Here is a 20,459-nt window from a genome sequence, read left to right on the forward strand (position 1 = left end):
ACCTTGCTGAATAAACAGGAGCCCAATTCAGTTATAGGTGTCATGTTAAACAACCAATGCTGAATATCACAAAGCAACTTTACTACATTAGCACAAAAGTGCTCTTAGTATATGAAGTTGGAGTCTTGTAGCACATTGGTGAGAGCACTTGTCTCACAAGCAAGAGGTCTTGGGTTTGATAACCGGGCAGGGCGGAACGGTAGATAAGTTTCCTTACTCCACACGTCTCTGTTTACCTAGTGGTAAGTAGAAACACAGTCATTAGTCGATTGGCGGATTGCTTTTCCAGGGGTAATAATTCCTTAAAAGAAAAGAAAATTTGGTTGCTCAATCCACAACTGTTTATGGGACGCTGCTGTGCATAATTAGCTCCCGCTTTTCGCCCACAAACCAAACAGTCAATTTACTTTACAGTATATTCTGTGAAGTGCTTTGAGACGTCTTGAAGACATGATAAGGCGCTATATCAAATGCAAGGATCATTATATTATTATTAAGTTTATTGCACAGCTCAACCCTATGTTTTGCTATTAAACATTATTCAAGTAAAATTTGCTCCATGCTATGCTCATCACTTTATAAAAATGCCCTGTGGTCCTCAAATGGTTAACGAGGCAAGCTTGCATTGCTTGTGAATCTCACTATTCGGCAGTTCCCGGGATGTTCACATTCGTGCTACGAACCTCTATTTGGCAAGCTGATTACTGGAAACCCAGCCCGATATCCATTATTTGTCCTATGAGGAGCGGAGACATCATTATTTTCCTGTGTTTGTGAAAACATTTACCTCCTGCTGGATAGCATTAGATAACAATCAGTTTAAAGCAAGCACCAAGCTGCAGGAAGCCCATTTGGCCCCTGACAGATCTGCTGTCATTTCTAAAGAGGCTGCCGAGGCACTCGGTCCATTTATACCAGCGCCAACGTGTTGATATAACTCTGAATTCAATGCACGGGATACTGTGCAGTAGAGTATTGGAAGGGCTTTGCTGTGGGTCATATCATTCACTTCAGGGTTGTTTGTTTGTGGGACAATTGCTCTGCGCAAATTGGCTGTCATGTTCACCTACAAAATATACAGTCGCTGCACTTGCCAGTGAAATCCTGCGAAGCGCCTCGAGACATGTCGTTGCCATGAAAGGGGTTATATCAAATGCTATCCTTGTGGAAAACCAGCTTCTAAATGCAGACTGAATTTAAGAATCTTCTACAATTCCACACAATCCTTAACTTCGCCCACAAATATACAGTCAATTCACTTTACAAACTATTCTGTGAAGCGCTTTGAGACATCTAGAAAATGTGAAAAAGCGCTGTATCAAATGTAAGGATTATTAGTATTATTATTTTAAGGCAAAATGGTCGGACAGGCTGAAACTGGGTGAAATTTTATGCAGCACCAAATCGATTGCCAACACTTGAATTTATCTTGACTTTCCTCTGCTTTAAATTCCAAATAGGGTTGTGAAGTGATACCTGGAATCACCTGATCAGACACGCCTGCTTATTCAGAGAAAGCTTTTCATTGTTGACTACATCAGATTATTCAATTTATTCATTTAATAATAATAATAATCCTTGCATTTGATATAGCTCCTTCGAGATTTCTCAAAGCGCATCACAGAAGGTACTGTCAAGTGAATTGACTATATTTTGTGGCCGAAATTTACAGCCATATGGTCATCGCTTCTGAAAACATTTTTGCGCTGATTAATAATTGAGATTTTTTCTTTAACAACCGCACAATTAGCTCATCCGTTACCCTTTACAAACGGAATCAGAGACCACCCATCACAATGAGGCATCTTATCCCCAGGCTGCTACTAAATCAGAAAGAGCTGCAAGTGCTTTCACAGGCCTGGCTTCACCCTGTACGTCTATCAAGTAATGTATTGAAAGGAAGCCATTGAGCTTACTAATGGTTATTTCATGTTTTAATGGATCCTCTCCCTAAATCGTGTGATTTCATTGATCTCTTGGAGGATGAAAGGAGACTTTATGCAACTGAGAGACAGAACAGGGGGTTTGAGGATGATCTTTCAATAATCCATCTTTTTGTACCAAATTGCAAAAAAAAATAAACCCCCCACGAATATTGTGGCTTCCTGCGCCAGCCATTCTTGTATACGTCAACTGATATGTTTCCTTCTGCTTCAATCCAGTGCTAACGACTGTGCTTCCAATCCTACAAATCCAGGTCATCGTACAAAGGAAGGAAAACAAAGCACAAGTGAGACGTGCGCTGACAATTCACGGGGAAGAATATATGTCAAACAACAACTATTACTTGACTGATGCAGAATGTCTTACTGTCACAGAATGTCATGCTGTCCCAGAATACAGTTTCTTGCGGAAATGAAATGTCACACTGATCCAATATGTCTCACTGTCACACAGTGACACACGGTACAGAATGAGTCACTCACAGAATGCTACATTATGGGGTATAAAAATGCGACATTCTCAAACCGGATTTGTGGTATCGACTGCGGATATCGAATTGCATGATTTGCATGAAATTGGCGAAATGCCAGTCAGCAAAATCTAAAATAACAGCATCAAGTAAAACGTGCTCGCCAGCCATAACTTGCCATCTGCTAACTTGTAATTTGCCATTTGGTTAGCCTTACATTCTGATATTCACGCATTGATATAAAAATACCCAGTTTACATACATCGTTTCACCCACAAAACACAGTCACTGTGCTTTACAGTATATCTTGTGAAGTATATCTTTGGGACTCACGTATCAAATATTAAAATGCATTAATATATTGGTCATGTGGTGATTCAAAATGAAGTGTTGAAGTAGAACGTTCTTAAATAAATTCAAACCGTGTTGTAATTGTAAGACAAACGGCTGTTTGTGGGGACGCTGCTGTGCGCAGTTGGCTGCCGCCTTTCGCCCACAAAATATATACAGTCAATTCACTTAAAGTATATTCTGTGAAGCGCTTTGAGACGTCTCGAAGATGTGACAAGGCGCTATACCAAACGCAAGGATTATTATTATTATTATTTCAATAAAATGTTCCCAAAAAATAAGTGTGCACGCAGAAAAGCAGTGACCACTGAACATGGGACTGTGCACTGAGCACGGCGTGAAAGGCAAACGCAAGGCAAATGGTATACTAAATTGGCACACATTGATGCAGAAACAGGATGCAATTAAGGCAACCCGTGCACATACAGAAATACGATACGCCCTGCTTTGTATTAATGAAAATCAAACCGATACAGAAATGAGACACGTGCTACTCAATAAACAGGATGTTACCCTAATACAGTAAGCAAGATACACAATGATACAATAAACAGGATACAAGCTGTTTCTGTAAATGGGCCACATGCTGATACAAAGTGCCTCGACACTGATTCGGTAAATGGAAGTCATGCTGATACAGTACATTGAGATGGAGTAGACCGTATTCCTTATCATGCTGTGATTAGAAGAACCGATTAAGGCGATGTGTGCACTGGGAATAGGGACAGAGAGAGAGAGAGAGTGAGAGAGAGAGAGAGAGAGAGTATGGATATTGGTTAAAGCTTTCGAATAGGAATTTCTAGCTCTCAACCTAAAGCAAGGAGATACAGCACAGAGTGTCGCAGAAGCCATGCCTCCAGTTCATATCTTTCAAGGGCAGCTTTCACAGATCCCTGTTCACATTCAAGGACTTTTATCCCATTCCCCCAAGTTCACAGATCCCTGTTCACATTCAAGGACTTTTATCCCATTCCCCCAAGTTCACTTATGGCCAGAAGCCCCTGAAACAAGTTGAGTTGAACCAATAAATGGATGAAACTATCTCACACACATCCTAGGTCCAAAGTCATTTGACAGCTGAGCAGGGGGAAATCTCTGCTAAGACATAGGCACAGGATACTCCCAATACTAATGTAATGGGGGGTTGGTTAGATTTCAATTTAGCATTGGGAGATAAATACCCCATGTGTTAGCTTACACCAAATGCTGTTGGGAAGTATTGTAGATTCCATTTTTTTCTATGCTGGTCTGCAACGGTCTAGTTTGGGAGTGGGAGGGTGGGGGGGGAGTGGGGGAACTACCTACCTGTGCTTTATAAAGCTTTCCAAGGTTCGCTGGAAGTTCAAACGACCTGAGGGAAATAAAACGAGCAAAAAAAAAAATCTGATATTGATAAAGCTATAGAAATAACTGATACATGGCTATAAACCTCTGGTAATGGTAATAATGGAAATTTGGCGTTAACTGACATACAGTAACAATAACTCATCTATAGAAATAATGGATATGGAATAACTCAAGTCACATTACACCTCCCATTATACTAGACTGCACTCACTGACATTTCACTAAATCTGCACAGCCTAGAGCTTGGAGCAACGAACAAATTAATTTCAAGTCTTTTAAAAAAAAGTCTGAAAAAATATGTGTTATGTAACTGGAATACAATGCGGTTTCTGCAGGATAAACCACTCCGCCCGCTCGGACTATAACTCACTCACGTTGTAGCCCTACAGCACTGGCTGGTTTCAAGGTGGCACCATTTGGTGGCTTGTTTTATGTAAATCATAACTGCTTGTGATGCATCTTTCACATCTATTACCAGTTACACAGCAATTGCCCAACATTACTCTTAGTGCAATTGTGTGGTTGCAGGTCATTTCATTTCATCCATTGCGTTTCTGAAGGTTTTCTGTACCTGATACATTGCTAAAACCCACCACCGTGGTATACACTCAGAATTAAAATAATAAAAAAATCCTTGCTTTTAATACAACACCTTATCACGGCTTCGAGACGTCTCAAAGCGCTTCACAGAATATACTGTCAAGTGAATTGACTGCATATTTTGTGGGCGAAATGCAGCAGCCAATTGTGCACAGCAGCGTCCCCACAAACAGTTGTGGGTTAAGTGACCACATTATTATTTTTTTTAAGAGATTGTCAACCCTGGAAAATATATTTGGGTCTTTTGGACGTCTGACAAATGCTGGAGAGTATCTAAACCAGGCTGAGAATTCCACATATGTACACCACCTACACTGGGAAATTGCCCAATATCTGGAATGGAACACGCAATCTACTTACCTAATTGCGGAGAACATTTGGGGCAGATTGGTACGAGCCAAGGCTTGCTTGGCGGGGACCCCAGAGCATGAGTTGTTGGTGTGGGGGGGGGCACGGGTGGAGGGTAACTGCTGGATTTAATTCTCCGGCGTGCTCCAGCTCCCTTCTGCCACTCAGATTTTTCACAAGGGGCATTAAGAGAAAAATCAATTTGCTCGCATTTTTCTTTAATAAAAATTCATGAGTGACGGCTGGCTCTGCCCGTAAGAAACACACAAGTTCAATCCAACTCCATCTGCCTGTGTCACTAGAGTGTAACGGCTGTATGGTGTTATTGAACATTACTGTGAGTTAGTTTCACAGCTGCATGTTGAATATGCTTCAGTCGCCATCATTTCAGACACTGTCACTTGGAGCAGTCAATACGGCATCTATCACATTAAGTAATGGCAAGGCAAAGAAAGCCTTAGTGTGTGGTATGACCTTGAATCACTGCCTGCTCAGGAATGCTGGGTGGATGACAGAATATATGCACCAGCCTGGAGTGTGAACAGCAACAAACTGTATTTTCTTAACATGCTTTTTTTGAAAGCTGCAAAGACTGACCAGTGCGTGACAGGGTTCCATTAAAGTTCCAGATTCATTTGTCTACAAAATACACAGTCGCGACACTTTACAGTGAAGCCCTGTGAAGCGCTTTGAGCAGTCCTCCCGCCGTGAAAGACGCTTTGTTCAAATGCGAGGATGCATTACAAATGCATTATTATTAGGTTATATAGAGGTAGTAGAATAGTAATAATATAATAATAATCCTTGCATTTGATATAGCGCTTTTCACGTCTTCGAGATGTCTCAAAGCGCTTCACAGAACATACTGTAAAGTGAATTGACTGTATATTTGTGGGCGAAATGTGGCAGCCAATTGCGCACAGCAGCGTCCCACAAACAGCCGTGGATTGAGTGACCGAATTATTATTATTATTATTTTCTCTTGAGGGATTATTATCAGGTGTGTGGAGTAAGGAAACCTGCCCAAAATTTCGCACTCTGCCGGGAATCAAACCCAGGTCTCTCACTTGTGAGACAAGTGTTCTAACCCTTGAGCTACAGGACTCCACTGGATCTGATAATACACATCTCTTTGCACCACATTGTAGCATTTTATACACATATTATGTTAAACTGAGCTTTAAGCAACACAATATAAAAAGTTTTATATGAAGGACCCTGGCGGCACCTCCGGTAATATTAAAGTATGATGCATTAGAGAGTCCTCAGCAAGTGGGTGGGGTGGGAGAAGGGGGTCAGGTATATCAGAGAACGGTGATGAGAGAGGGCTGCACACAATAAACAGAGGGGAGGGTCCAACAAATTGATGCTGTAATAGTATATTACAACCATGGAATGAATGGGGAAATAAGTATACCAGAAAATGTTAGGTGAACGAGTTATAAAATTGAGAGTTATAGTCGTGGGAAGCATGGATATATCGAAGAATGTTACGGTTAACTGCAGAGTTACACGGCTAAGTGCTATAATGATGGAGATATCAGCGCGCTATGGTGAAAAAGTAGCCGAAGAATAGTACGGTAACATGGGAGGTTCAATTCAAGCTCTCCGGGATGCCACGCAGGGTCAAGGGCACTATAAACTGCACGCTGTTGTTGTTGTTGTTAATAGAGAAGTGTTTCATTGTGAAAAGTACAGAGTAAGTCAGAACGTTAGAATGAGAGGAGACGGGTGTATCAGAAAGCTCTAGTGGACATTGGACTGGAGTACCAATGTCCAATGGACATCTCCACTGGACATTGGTACTCTCTGTCTGTGCTCGCTCTATTAAATCTTTCCTTCTAGCTCTTGATAACTTCCCAACGCGAGTCAGAGGCTGCATTTCCACAGACAAACATTTATCCACAATACTGTCAATAGTGGAACGCCATTCCGACTTCCAAGATGGCTGATGTTTCCACGTGTGCAGATGATTGCCCTTTGCACCAGATGGCGCTAAACCGAGATCGCATATCTCAGCTCGTCTTAGCAGCTGAACGATCGTAACTCAGTTACTCTGTGCCGCTGCTCTGCCTGGGGGAGAGCTTTAGAAATGCGAGTTGTTGTTGTTGCAGAGAGTCCGAAAGACGGCAGGGGTTTTAAAGGGAAGGGCCCACTGCCTGACACGTACATGTGCTGTGTTGCATTCTGGCTGAGCATGCCCATAAATAACACTACACTAATTGCAGTTGATCCATTGCCTAATGTTTAAATGTCTCAAAGTCTACTGAGTGCCGCTGTGCAGGGAAATGTGGTATCTAATCTGCATAAGCAGCGTCCAACAAACAGCAATGAGACAAGTCAACAGAATTAATCTTACTTAATCAATTTTAATGAGGGTGGAGTATTAGCGCGGATGTCGTGAGTTCCCGCTGCCCTATCTCGAAATAATATTATGCGAGCTTTAACGTCCACCTCAAGCTACCAAAACAGGGAGACGGGAAATCGATCAGAATAACGTGAAGTGGGTAGGAATTTCACCTGGGTCGAGATTTATCCTATCAACGCAGCATTTTAGAGAGTCCAGCATTTGTCGTATCGTTGAATTCAGCTTGAACTTTGGAGCTTCTTTTCTATGGATCATAACATAAACCTGGGGGAAAAAACTGATTAACAATTAAAAGAGTTTGTTTTTTTACAAACTTGACAAATTCTGGAGGATCCAAAACGTTACACCGTTAGAGTAAATCTTGACTCAAGTGAAGTTTCTACCCATCAGAGTCTGGATCAGATGTGGTGGTCCAAGGAAAGACTGATTCGATGTCAAACGAAGGGAACAAAAAGGGAGTCACAGACACACGACAGTTCACATCCTTTTGATGACCTGAGGAGCCATACAATGAAGCAGCTTTGATTAACTGGCCACATATTAACTTGCTGTTCATTCAAAAGCCATTTACCACATTGAAACGTCTACTGTTCTATAACGTTGAGTTATAACGGAGGGTTCAGATCAGCTGCAAAACCCAGTCAAAACTTGTTTGTCCTTCAGTATTGTTAATCCCCAGTCCGCCCCCCCACAAACCCTACCCCACTTCTCCTTCTGAAGGCATCAACTCTTACTGCGCTCCATTGCTCAGGAGTCCTTGTGGTACCTCAGCCCAAGTCATCACTCTTCACATAGAATTATGGACTTTGGGGTGATTTTTGTAACATTTCATAACGCGTTCCTCGTGTGATAATTAACGCATGTTGTGGCCCACACTTTTGACAATGGAATGTCACTAAAGTTTGTTTGAGGCCCTTGTCGTTGGTTGAATACAGTAATCCCAAAAGAGCTATTATGTGGGGGTAATAACCCTGGGCGTTTAATGGAGAGCCGTATCACATCTTTTACGTCTCGGAGCAGTTTTCAGAGGATTTCACTGTGAACTGTGCCGTCTGTGCATTTGTAGCCAAACACAGCAGCCAATTTATGCGCACAGCAAAGGTGCCACAGACAACCACACAAAGGCAATGCCCAATTCTCCACAATTTTCACTCAGCAATGTCCCACAAAAGTCACCTGCCCGATTTCACCCAGGTGCTGCAATAAACTTTCGGAAGCTTTAGAATCAGGTGGGCGGCAGCCGGAGCGAAAGGGAACATTTTGGAAATGACTGTATTCGCAAAACAAAACAAAAAGTATTCCGGCTGATAATTGAGAGAACAAGTATAAAAATGTTCCAGCACATTGATTCCAACAGACAATAACCGCACTTCTGTTTAACAGCTTAGCACACAGCAGGGTCGATCCTGTACATCTTAATTGGCTGAGGCCTTAATTAACTGCCAAGGCTGTAGCACTGAGTCTTAATATTTACAGTTAGAGAGTAAAGCACTGCACATGACACCAACTGGCAAATCACCAACTCAAAATGCAGGAAGTCATAGGGTAAATAACACGCGAAAACATATAAAACGTGGAGACAGCAGGGCAGGCGGGGTTGTACACGAGAATACGTCCTACTCTTGATGGCTGCAGCTATACCTGTGTGCTGTAAGATGTGGGAAGAGGCTCGAACAAGGTAGTGGCTCCATCTGAAATGTCTAATTGCCCATAAGAAGAGTCAAAGTTAGCACATGAGGCTACTGGCATATGCACAGAGATGCACTGTCCTGTTCTGCACACCTCTGACTCATGTAACGACACTGACAAATATCCCAATGGATTGAATTGTAGACTTGATAATAATAATAATAATAATAATCCTTACATTTGATACAGCGCCTTTATTACTAGTTGAACAGAGTTGAACATTTAAAGACAGTTAAATCTAGAGAGAGGGCGAGGCAGAGGGACTGAGAAGTGATATAAAGCAATGTTCGGGCTGGATGCTAATGGCCAACAAGTGATTTACTCTTCTGCTTTATGACACATGTAACAACCCGCCCAATTGTATCACAGGTTTTGTATCAGCGTTGAGGTCCAATCCAAATATTATTCTACGCCGAGCAGGCTTCGACAGACATAGTGCCGAGCAGATACGTGCAGCAAACGAGCAGGATCGTACTCTTTCGTGGCTGTTGTGGTTCCGTTGCCAGTGGAGGTGTCCTGTGGTATTTCTATTGACTTAAGCACTCTTCTCAATGAACTAGTCCATCTATCTGTCTCTGTGTTGTGCCAGCAGCAAGCGGAGTCAGAGGATGTGTAGGCACACGTGTTGTAACTGAACACATCAGCAGCCGTGCTTGATAAACACGCTCTCGCCGGGAAGGAGGACAGAGCACACACGCAAATCTGTTCTGTGATGATGTTGCGTAATGCGTGTGTGTGTGTGGGTGCATGTGGGTGGGTGGGTGTGTGTCGGGGGTGGGGGGAGCGGTGGGGAGGGGTGGGGGGGGGGGGAGAACCCATATATCATATAATCTGGGAACACGCTCTAATGATCACATCACATACTGCATTTTTCAGTCCCTCAATGTGTGAGTTTGATTACCGTCAGTTAAACAGCGTTCACTTCTTTCTCGTTTATATCACATTCAATTTTATCCACATTGGCCGCCAGGATATATATCCTTTTTTACTTCCCCGCGTAAATGGTTCTGAGATGAACTGTATCTGCTCTGTAATAGTTCTCTGGGCATTTAGTAGTGACCGTACTGGTTTATTGGCACAAGATCATACACTGAGGAACCGTGACATGAAAATAAATGTTGTTGTGGCTGTGATATAAGAAATTTCATGCACTGCAAGTAAGACCTACTAATCAGTGTCAGACAAGACAGATTGGCAGGTCCTTGAAGCTGGAGTTCTTTCCTATCATTGTGCGGCTACGGTCGAGAGATCTGTTTGATTTTCCATCAGAACTGAGCAGAACGATTCTTTAACAACTAAAAAACAACCCACTGAGTCATCAGGAGGGTGCTTCTGTGTGGTGTGGCACTGAGTGGGATGAGAGGAAAGAAGAGACTTGTAGTGTAGTGGTTAGAGCACTCGCCTCGCAAGCGAGAGGACCTGGCTTCGATTCCTGGCCAAGTTTCCTTACTCCACACGCCTCTGTTCACCTCGCAGTAAGCAGGAACCCGGTTGTTAGTCGATTGGCGGATCGCTTTGAGATGTCTCGAAGACGTAATAAAGCGCTGTATCAAATGCAAGGATTATTATTGTCATTATTATTATTACATTGAAGGGGAAAAGGTCTATGTTTGGTCACTCAGATACAGTTCAACCCAAAGGAAATAGACATCTATGCGCACGCTTACAGACACTGTAACAGCTCCAACCCATTGAGGGATAACTCACTGACACATTTTGCCGTTGTGAGTTTGTGTTGTATTCGGATGGGGTCCAGGACAACAGCAACAACAACAAAACTACATTTATAGAGCACCTTTCACGTCGGGCAGACGTCCCAAAGGACGAGTCCCTCCCTTATTTTTTTCAACCCCCCCGCCCCCCAAAAAAAACAATGGGCATAGATTAGCATATTATTACCATGACATTACCATTGATTTACATCGTGCAAATGATGGGGTGAATAGCACATGTCCAAAATGTGCTGACAGGCAAATCTGTAGCGAGTGTCATATTTATGTCAATGTGAATGTGTCAATAAAAAACAATCATTTTTTGCTCTTTGTCTCTTGTAACAGTGCTCCATACCCAACTCCATCCCCCCCCCCCCCCCCCCCCGCACACACACACACACACACAGAATGAAGAACATGATTGATTTGCGAGGCAGGCTGTTCACGTGAAAGGCGCTATGCAAATGTAATTTTTGCATTGGATTGTATTCAGCAGAAAACAACATCAGCGACATCAACCAGCCGCCCCTTTTCAATCCAGGTGCGAGATCCACTCGTTTCTATTGCTAACCTTGCTTTGCCTGGACACATCAGCAGTGGCTGCTTCTCCATCTCTGTAGCTACGGGTCAGTTGGTCAGTCAGTCCCTGTGTAATTCAATGGAAACTCAGGTCTTTCGCAAAAGGAAATATCTTCTTATCAGAAAAAAAGGAATGAATCAATGTGCCCCCATCTTTCTGTCCTGTAGCTAATGTACTGTACTGTACTGTCCTGTAGAACAACAGCAACAACAATGGCAATGGATTAGAAGCTATTAAGCAGTAGCTTTATCCCACCCAAGTTTAACCAAATAAATGGTTGTTATTTGAGAGTTCTTTGAATTGGTGCTATTTGCATCTCCTAAACCCCACGTACACCCTCCCCCCGCCCCCCGCTTAATGCTGTGTGTGCCTGGTGAATCACTACCTAACATCAGGACAGGCAATCGGTGCACAAAGGAAGCACGCCTGAAAGCCTGAAGTGCTTTCCGTGCAGAAGGCTATTTGTGCAAAACCCTAAACGGTGTCTCAAGTCCCACTGCAACATTTGAGAGCCAAGATCGGAGTATACAACACAAAGCAATTTTAGCTGGGCTAAACAACAGCATAATGTAGTTATCACTTTCCTATGATTGAGTTACTCTCTCTTTAGGGAGAGGGCATTTAGATGCTATCAAAGAAAAGTGAGGTAAAATTACATTCTACTTCAATTTATTTTTGTAATTCTGATGATTCTGTTAGAAAAAGAAGCAAATGCTCCAATTAATACCACTGTATGTTATTTATCAAACATGTCAACGACGTAAATCGGGTGCAACATAACTTCTACTCGCTTGTCAAGGACAAGCTATTCCTTTTGCTGCTGAACGCACAGACTAAAGAGATAAAAAAAAAGGAATTCAACAAGAAATAGTTATCAGATTAGATCAAGCGCACCAGGAAAGGGAAATCTGATCCCGTTCTGATTAGTTGGTAAGCTGATCTCCAAATACCATGTTTACTGTCTATTTATTCTGCCCTCCCATCCATCACACACAGCCACAAGCTGAATTGGAGAAGGGTCTTTGCCCTCTTCGATGATGTCAGCTCTGCAGGACTGCACGCATTGAGCACAAGGAACCTTGTGACACTCACGTCTTACACTGTCCGGTACTTTGGGTTTTCACGACACAATCTGCAAATCCCAAATAATCACAAGGCTTTTAAGTCATTATTATCTAAAGGTGCTCTTCGCGTGTTGTCTGGTATTACAGAACGGCAGGGCTAACACCATTCTGAACTTGTGCTCAAGAGTCGACCCACATATAAAGACTAATATCCTTCAGGCTTTCATCGCAGTGACACAATACCTTGTGGCTGACACCATATTTATGCAACAACAACAAAAAGAACTTGCACCTCACACAGGGTAGCGTCCCAGAGCGCTTATGCAATCAGTATGAATGGCGAAAGAGCAGATATATAAAATCCAGGTCCATTTTTGAGTTTGCACATTTCACAAGAGCAGCCATGAACCCTCTCAACATCTACACCATAAACCTTGTTACAAATTTGCCAAACCAAAGAGATTTTAATTTGTCCTTTAATTTGACTCATCCAGTCAACAGTTTTGCAGGCTGAGAGGAGGGCAGAGTATTAACATGGAGCAGACATTCTGGCCCACGTTACGTTGGAATCAACCAGTTCAGCACAGTCAGGACATTTCTGTGCCACAGACAATTCAATAGATTGGGGGTTTTATTATAAACCACACCAACCTCGCGTTGGGGTCAATCACTCAATCGAAATATTCTCTATCCAATCGATCTGAAGCGCTCAAATGCGGTATTGCTTTGTGATCATTGCGTTATTCAAACATAAAACCTCAAATTAATGTTCGATTGTAAAGAGAAAGAAAAAAAATCTAATTTGTGGGTTGATTCAATACACCATAGTCCGAGTCGGGTGTTCACATACCACAGTCTCTCCACAGACTAAATAAATCTCACTGAAACCACATCACTGTATCTTATATAAAAGCAACGTGAGGACAGAGTCCAGGGCAGTGTGTACACAGTGGTCACTGACAGCACGTGACCAGACACTGCGACTAGACTTGACAATTTGGAAATGGGATGAATATTTATTTGTTCAAGGAGAAGTTCCAAGCTGGGAAAAGGTTACAAAGTCTAGCAAACGGTGCCAGGTATTTGAACTAATGTCCATTGTTCTATTTCGAGGAGAACAGGCTGCAGATTGAACATACTGTATATATTATGGCACTGATGAATCTCCCTGGGATTGACAGGAACAGGATACAGAGGCTGACGGGGTTTCCTGCAGCCTTTTTCCTTTGTGGGTCACATCACTCGTTGTGTTTCAGTTATCTCTGCTCAATGAAAGTTTATACACTTCCTACTTACAGGGTTCTGTCACTCGGATTGTAACCACAAGGCACCTTTACTATCTTCCTTCCTCTTCAGTTCTATCAGTGGCACAGGCTGTATTTTCTGGAGTTACCTTTCATCATCGAGACTGGTCCCTGCGGGATTTGCCTTCACCTTTGTTGATAGAAAACTTCATCCTGAAGTCGAAACTGATCTCATCACACATGATTTGTGGAGCTTAATGGAAATGAACAGAGGCTTAAAAAATAAAGGTTGATGCTAAATGGATTTTTTATTACAGACCACGCTTTTCAATGCACGGTGTAACCCACTTACAGCTAGTGCAGGGTTCTTGGTGAGGTAGGGAGAGAGGAGGGGATGGGGGGTGGGGGGCAGAGAGGAAAGGTGAAACGATGGAGGTAAACAAAACTTTAGACCCCACTTCATGTGTTATATAATTTGGTCAATCAATCCACGCCTGTTTGTGTGGACGCTGCTGTGCACAACTGGCTGCCACTTTTCGCCCACAAAACATATAGTCAATTCACTTTACAGTGTATCCTGTGAAGCGTTTTGAGACATCTCGAAGTCGCGATGAGGCACTCTATCAAATGCAAGGATTGTTATTATTGTTATAACTTATCTTGGGGGAGAGAGAGAGTGAGAGAGACAGAATTTCTTTACGTTTGCTCAGTAGTGATGGAAATTATGGCTTAAAAAAAACTGCTCTTTTAAAATATTTGTTTCAAAAGAAAATTTTATATATATTTTGTTAAAAAAATCTCTCTCTTCCGTGCACTCGCAAGCCAGTTTTTCTCTTGGCTCCAAAGTACGATAAGTTTTTAAGCCACATTCAAAAAATCTGGCTCCAAGCCATCCACAGAGTTAATGGGAAGTGAGGAGGCATATTTACGACAATATTCACCAGAGTTTCTTTCACTTCCCTTAAACCCTGAGAACAACACCACCACCACCACCAACAACCACCACAACAACAACTTGCATTTATATAGCGCCCCCCTCAGGCAGGGTAGCGTCTCAGAGCACTTGGCACCAGGGAGTGATCTCTGCGGTTTGATCTGATAGTGCTCAACTTCTCACAACGAACAGTTGCCAATCCCTTCAGAAGCACACAGTCGTCAAGAGAACGGAACCAGCCTCTATGTCTTTTGAACTACAGCCTGGAATATGTCAATATGGGTGAGTAATTGTGAAGACAGTAAAAAGCCAGATATACACAACAAGTTGGACCCAAAGCCCCAGTAAAGCCTATCTGTACGGATACTATTGACCTGAGGCTATTGACCACAAGACCAGGGCTTGGACAATTCCGTGCAGAGTTCAAACAAGATGTCAAGGCAGCCAGCCATTTGATATTAAAACAAAACAAAACAAAAACTTTAAAGCGACAGGAATATTTCAGTCTTTCTTCCAATCCATTGCTTCCAGCTTCTCAGCAATGCATTTCTAACTTCCAAAAAAAAAGGAATCATTCAATCTCAAGCCTTCTTACCTTTTTTTAAAAAAAATAGGGACGGACAATGGCTGAAGCGAAATGAATTTGCCCCCAAATAACATTTGCAATCTTTCCAATCTATCTGATGCAAGGATAAAATTCACAGCTTGACAAAACATGAACAGGAAAAGGACTAAAAATACAAAAATATACCAAGACATGACATGCAAAACACACAGAAGAACTGGATCTATCCTTGTGTTACAATCCCCCCAAATAAAATTGGTCATTCACTACATGGCTGTCTGTGGGACATTACTGTGTGCAAATTACACAGTTACTCCACTTAACAGTATATCCTGTGAAGCTCTTTGAGACATCAGGGGCTTTATTAAATGTAAGGATTATTTTTCTAAACCAGATGAAAGAATTCTTTTCAATCTCCATCCATCCATCCTTGTGCTGTCCTTGAGTCCTTGTTAATTGTCTTCAAAGTGTAAAAGAACGTGAGGAAAGAGCCGGGATGTGAGATTAGACGAGATAGCTCCAATGGGGAGTTACAATTGGAACAGACACAAGTGGCTTCCTTCGGTGGTGGTGACATTTCTATGAGTCTATTTATTTGGAAGTTTATGTAACCCGAGCCTCTTGTATCACAGCTATTAAAATCCTATTTTAAAACCTACCTCTCCGATTGCACTGATGATGATCCCCTCATCGTTCCTCCTCCCGTCTGCCTTCTGGCTCGGCTTCCCATCCTGTCACGGTGAAGCGCTCTGAGACTTTATCCTGCGTGAAGGGTCCTGTATCAAGACAAGTTGTTGTTGTTGTTGCTATTGTGCACAGTTGCTAAGATGCCTTGCTCACTCGCGACACAGAATGCAATTTCTGCATTTTTTTTCTATCACCGGAGCCTGATATAATACCAAACTGCTACACGTAAAATTCATTTTAAATGGCTTCAATACTTTTTAATGATTTTCCCCCCTTTTATGAAGACCAATTTTGTGAAAAACGAAACCTGCCAACCCAACCTTTTAATATGCTTGGCCTTGCCATAAAACCGGAGGTAAAAGATTAAATGTAATCACGCACAGTGACAGTTGTACACCATACAAATTAACTGCCATCTTTATTTATAGGTCTGTAAAAAATACATTTGTAGAGTACAAATTCAATTTTGTAAGATGCTGCTCTCAATGTTTTTGGAACGTGGAGAAGCTTTTTAGCATTGATTTCAGATTCCGTTTCGCAGGGAGTAAAGCCTCCTTTACTGTCGCCTTTCAAAAAGGCACTCAAACTGCAAAGAGCAATCTTTAAACAGTTAATGATATTCCATCTTAATGACCACACAATCCTCGGCCATACAATTAGCTGCGTGGGGTTAAATGACCTGCTGAGGTATCAATGTTGTATTTTCATCAAAAAAATATATAGTGTATCCTGTGAAGCGCTTTGGGACGTCTCGAAGACGTGATAAGGCGCTGTATCAAATGCAAGGCTCCATCCCAACAGTTTCCCTGGACTGAAAATCATTATCATCTGTGTCCCAGTAAGTCCAGACTCTCAACCAATTCCCTGGAACGACTCAAGGCCTGAGTGGATCACAGTGGGACTAAAACCGTTCGGGATATATGTGCAAGCGATCGTCAGGATGGTGAAAGGCGAACTAGATGGACTTTGGTCTTTTTGCATCTAGTATTTCTTATATTTAAAATCAGGTGCTGTTTCACAACAGACTCAATAAATATTCAATACATTATAAAGTATCACATGGTTCACCGCTGTGTGTTGCACCGAGGAAATTCTCTTTCACCATTTAGAGACCTTGAGAAAGGAGTGGGTTAGAGAGAGTTAAAGCCTAGTTTTACTGCACGATATTTAGCTACATGCCAAAGTTGGTTACTTTGATGAGCAGCGTGAAGGATTCAGTGGGATTCTGCTGTTTAATCAGCTGTACAAAGTGTAATATGTATCTTTCATTTTCATTTCATTATCCTGCGGAGGATTTTGATGAAGCGTTTAAATCTGATAGTAAGAATCCCAGACACTGATTTAATAAAATAATAAAAAGATAACTACATATGTAAAACAATCAAAGAGACAGATAAAAATCGAACCCGAAATTAAATTAGCACCATAATTTCTAATTTATGCACAAAACTTTCACATGGTAATCAATTGGGAACTGATTTATATCTGAACATATCTACAGGGATCTCACCCTGATCCCGAATGTGCACCTGTCTGTATGGCAGTGAATATTCCTGTGGTGTGGATAAAATAAGGTAACTTATGCACTGATTGTGATTCCCACATAGCTCTCTGCTGCTCAGCCAGGAAACATACGTCAATGACATGGGATCGTTGCTTGCTCAAACTGAAGCCTTTCTGCAGTTTGGCACAGTGGCTGAATCAGTGATTGGAATAGTAACCAGTTCTTACCATCAACCTTTCCTCTTGTGATTCCAACAATAGGTCTGTACGGTCTGACAAGGCATGAAACAAGCCAGAGTTGGGCGAGTGGATGGAGTATGGTAGCGTAATTATCTGAAGTTCCAGTTACCCAACCCTGCAACTTACAGCAGGGGAAAAGAAGGAACTATGTCTTAATGCGCATTGATATTTTGCTTTTACCCAATTGTGTTCCTCCTGGCTCCAGAGCAGACATCTCAATCTTTGCTGGAATTCTCTTCCCCACGTCTAAACCTCAAGACAGGGATGGAGTCGACCATCTCCTCCGGGTAAATTAACCTTATTTATAGCCGTCCACAGAATACAATGCCACCTTGAGGATTCCACGGGGTCTTTGTCCAAATCCCATGAGCCTCAACCTTTGGATGAAAATCCTTACAACACACTCAAAAAAAAACCTCTGTGCCTCCCAAGTGTCTACATGTCAAGAGAATCACGAGCCCATCACGTAGAGGCTGGCGATAAATTGATTCTTTCATCAATTTTACAGGAGTTAGCCATTTTCAAAGCTGCCATTGTAAAATGGAAAATACATTTACTTTCCGTTCGACAGAGAGCTTTATCTGGAGGGACGAGGGATAAGGCTGAGCGCCAATGCCTCGCGTGGCTGGGAAACATGAATGGATATTTATGTTCAGGTCCTCCCTGTGACAACTTCATGCATTATTTGAGTCTTGTCAAAAGGTGTCAAGGTGATAAGGTTTTACTACTTATGTATTCTGTCCCCTGGGATAAAGTTCAGTCGGTATATATACAAAGAGATAAGATGCTGACATCGTAATCTGGTGGTAATGGAGCTGCCAAGACATCAGTCGCTCATTCACAAATAGTAAGAAGGTGAGGGTGAAGGAGAATAGACGGGCGAGTGAGAGAACTGGCTTCGGGGAGCTGGAGACGAAACGTTCTAAAACTACAGCTCCCCAACTCCACCCTCTTCAAATGGGACGATGATCAAACTCCGAAAGGGAACTCGTGCAGCTATTGAAGCCTCATAATCCATTTTGGGGCTACTGGTATCCTCGGCTGGCACATCAGCATAATGTGGTCATGGTTCACTCTGTGGCTGCCTGAATATTTCAAACCTTTGCTGTCATGTCTGAAAGGAACGGTGTTGGTTCTGTAGGTCTTGTTCCGAGATCATATGACGACTATTCAACAACAATAACCACCACCACAACTACTTGCGTTTATGTAGCAGGATAGCGTCCCTGAGCACTTAAAAGAGAAATAAATTTTTCCCAGTGTCCTGGCCAACAATCTCCCCAAACAAAATTGGTTATTCACCGCACGGCTGTTAATGTGGGACACTGCCCTGTGCAAACCGGCTGACTCGTTAATCTACACCTTGCAGTATATCCTGCAAAAGGCGCAAAAAAGACAAACGTGAGCATTAATTAAATGAACATTCTGGTAACTTTTACACCCTGACAAGGGCGGCTAAGAGGTGATTTTCAGCACATGGTCTTTTCTCAAACAAATCCAATTTACTGCCAATCGTCAGGTTTGACCGTGGGATTTGCTGCGTCAAATCCAAATGAATTTGACCTGCCCTACTGCAGGCCCAGGATTCTTCTCACCTCTTATAGGCTCAACAGGTGCAAACGCAACTGTGCAAACTTCCACTTTCAACCTGTGAATAGACAGCAGCCTGTGCCGGTACATACACTGTCCCCAGCCATAATCTGTGCACGCCTGCTTCAGTACCGTCCTCTCAATCAGATTACGCACTCGCACCACACTATAATCTTCTTGATCCAACCGTATAGTTAGGGTGAAGAATAATGTGTGCACCGCGCTTCAAACTAGCTGTACAATGATGGTGAAACATAATCCTCTTGATCAATCTGTGTCACAGTGTAATCTGCTGAAACAAAATGTATAATTATGGTATGGCATAATCCCCTTGATCAGGCTGCATAATTATGTTAACGAATGATCCATATTACCCTCTCGATCAATGTGTGCAACTATTGTACAGTATAATCTCCCGCTATACTCTTGATCAATCCATGTAATTACAGGGCTGTTTAATTTTCTCAATCTGCGTAATTTGTTCTGTTCGGGTTTCCAGTGCGAGTTTAATTCAAAGGGCGGGGAGCGAAATGAACGATCTTCTAATAATAATAATAATAATAATGTACATTGAGAAGAATTGAAGGCAGTTTTATTTAAACCGAACGTCTCATTTATTTGGAATGGCAACGTCCACAAAAGCCTGATGGGCTAATTAATGCAAATTTCTCACTAAAGAACCTCAGCTTACCCCCACCCCCCTACACACCCACCATTTCCCGTGATGTACAATAATGAGTTATCTGAAAGATTCTCGTCATTCGAACATCGGGACGTGTGATTTCAGTCACAGCGCATTTTTTTTTAGAAGCCTTTGAATGAGTGACACTTAACAAAGTATCACTGGGTGAACCCTCTTACTCCGAGCTGACAGAAACACAAGCTGCAGCACATTTCAGATATCTTGCTTTTTTTTTCCTCCTCTTCAGGCCTCACTTTAGACGAGCGAATCAGTGCCATCTGTTGAGATGTCACAATAATACCACTTAATTTGTCGCATGATTAAAGACTTGTTTTCACCTTGCAACTATCAGAAGGTTAACACTCGATATGTGTGTGTTTTTTTTAAAAAAATTTGTTCATTTTGCTGAATAAAGTGATACAAATAAGGGAAAACGTAAGAAACAGAAGCAGCAGGGATTTCTAAAGTGCTAATTCTTTAACAGAATGTAAAACAAGCCAGAGTAGCATTCGGGATGATTGACAAGCAAACTTGAGGAGTGA

This window comes from Callorhinchus milii, unplaced genomic scaffold (assembly GCF_018977255.1).
Source record: "Callorhinchus milii isolate IMCB2004 unplaced genomic scaffold, IMCB_Cmil_1.0 Scaffold18, whole genome shotgun sequence".
NCBI classification, from domain to species: Eukaryota; Metazoa; Chordata; class Chondrichthyes; order Chimaeriformes; family Callorhinchidae; genus Callorhinchus; species Callorhinchus milii.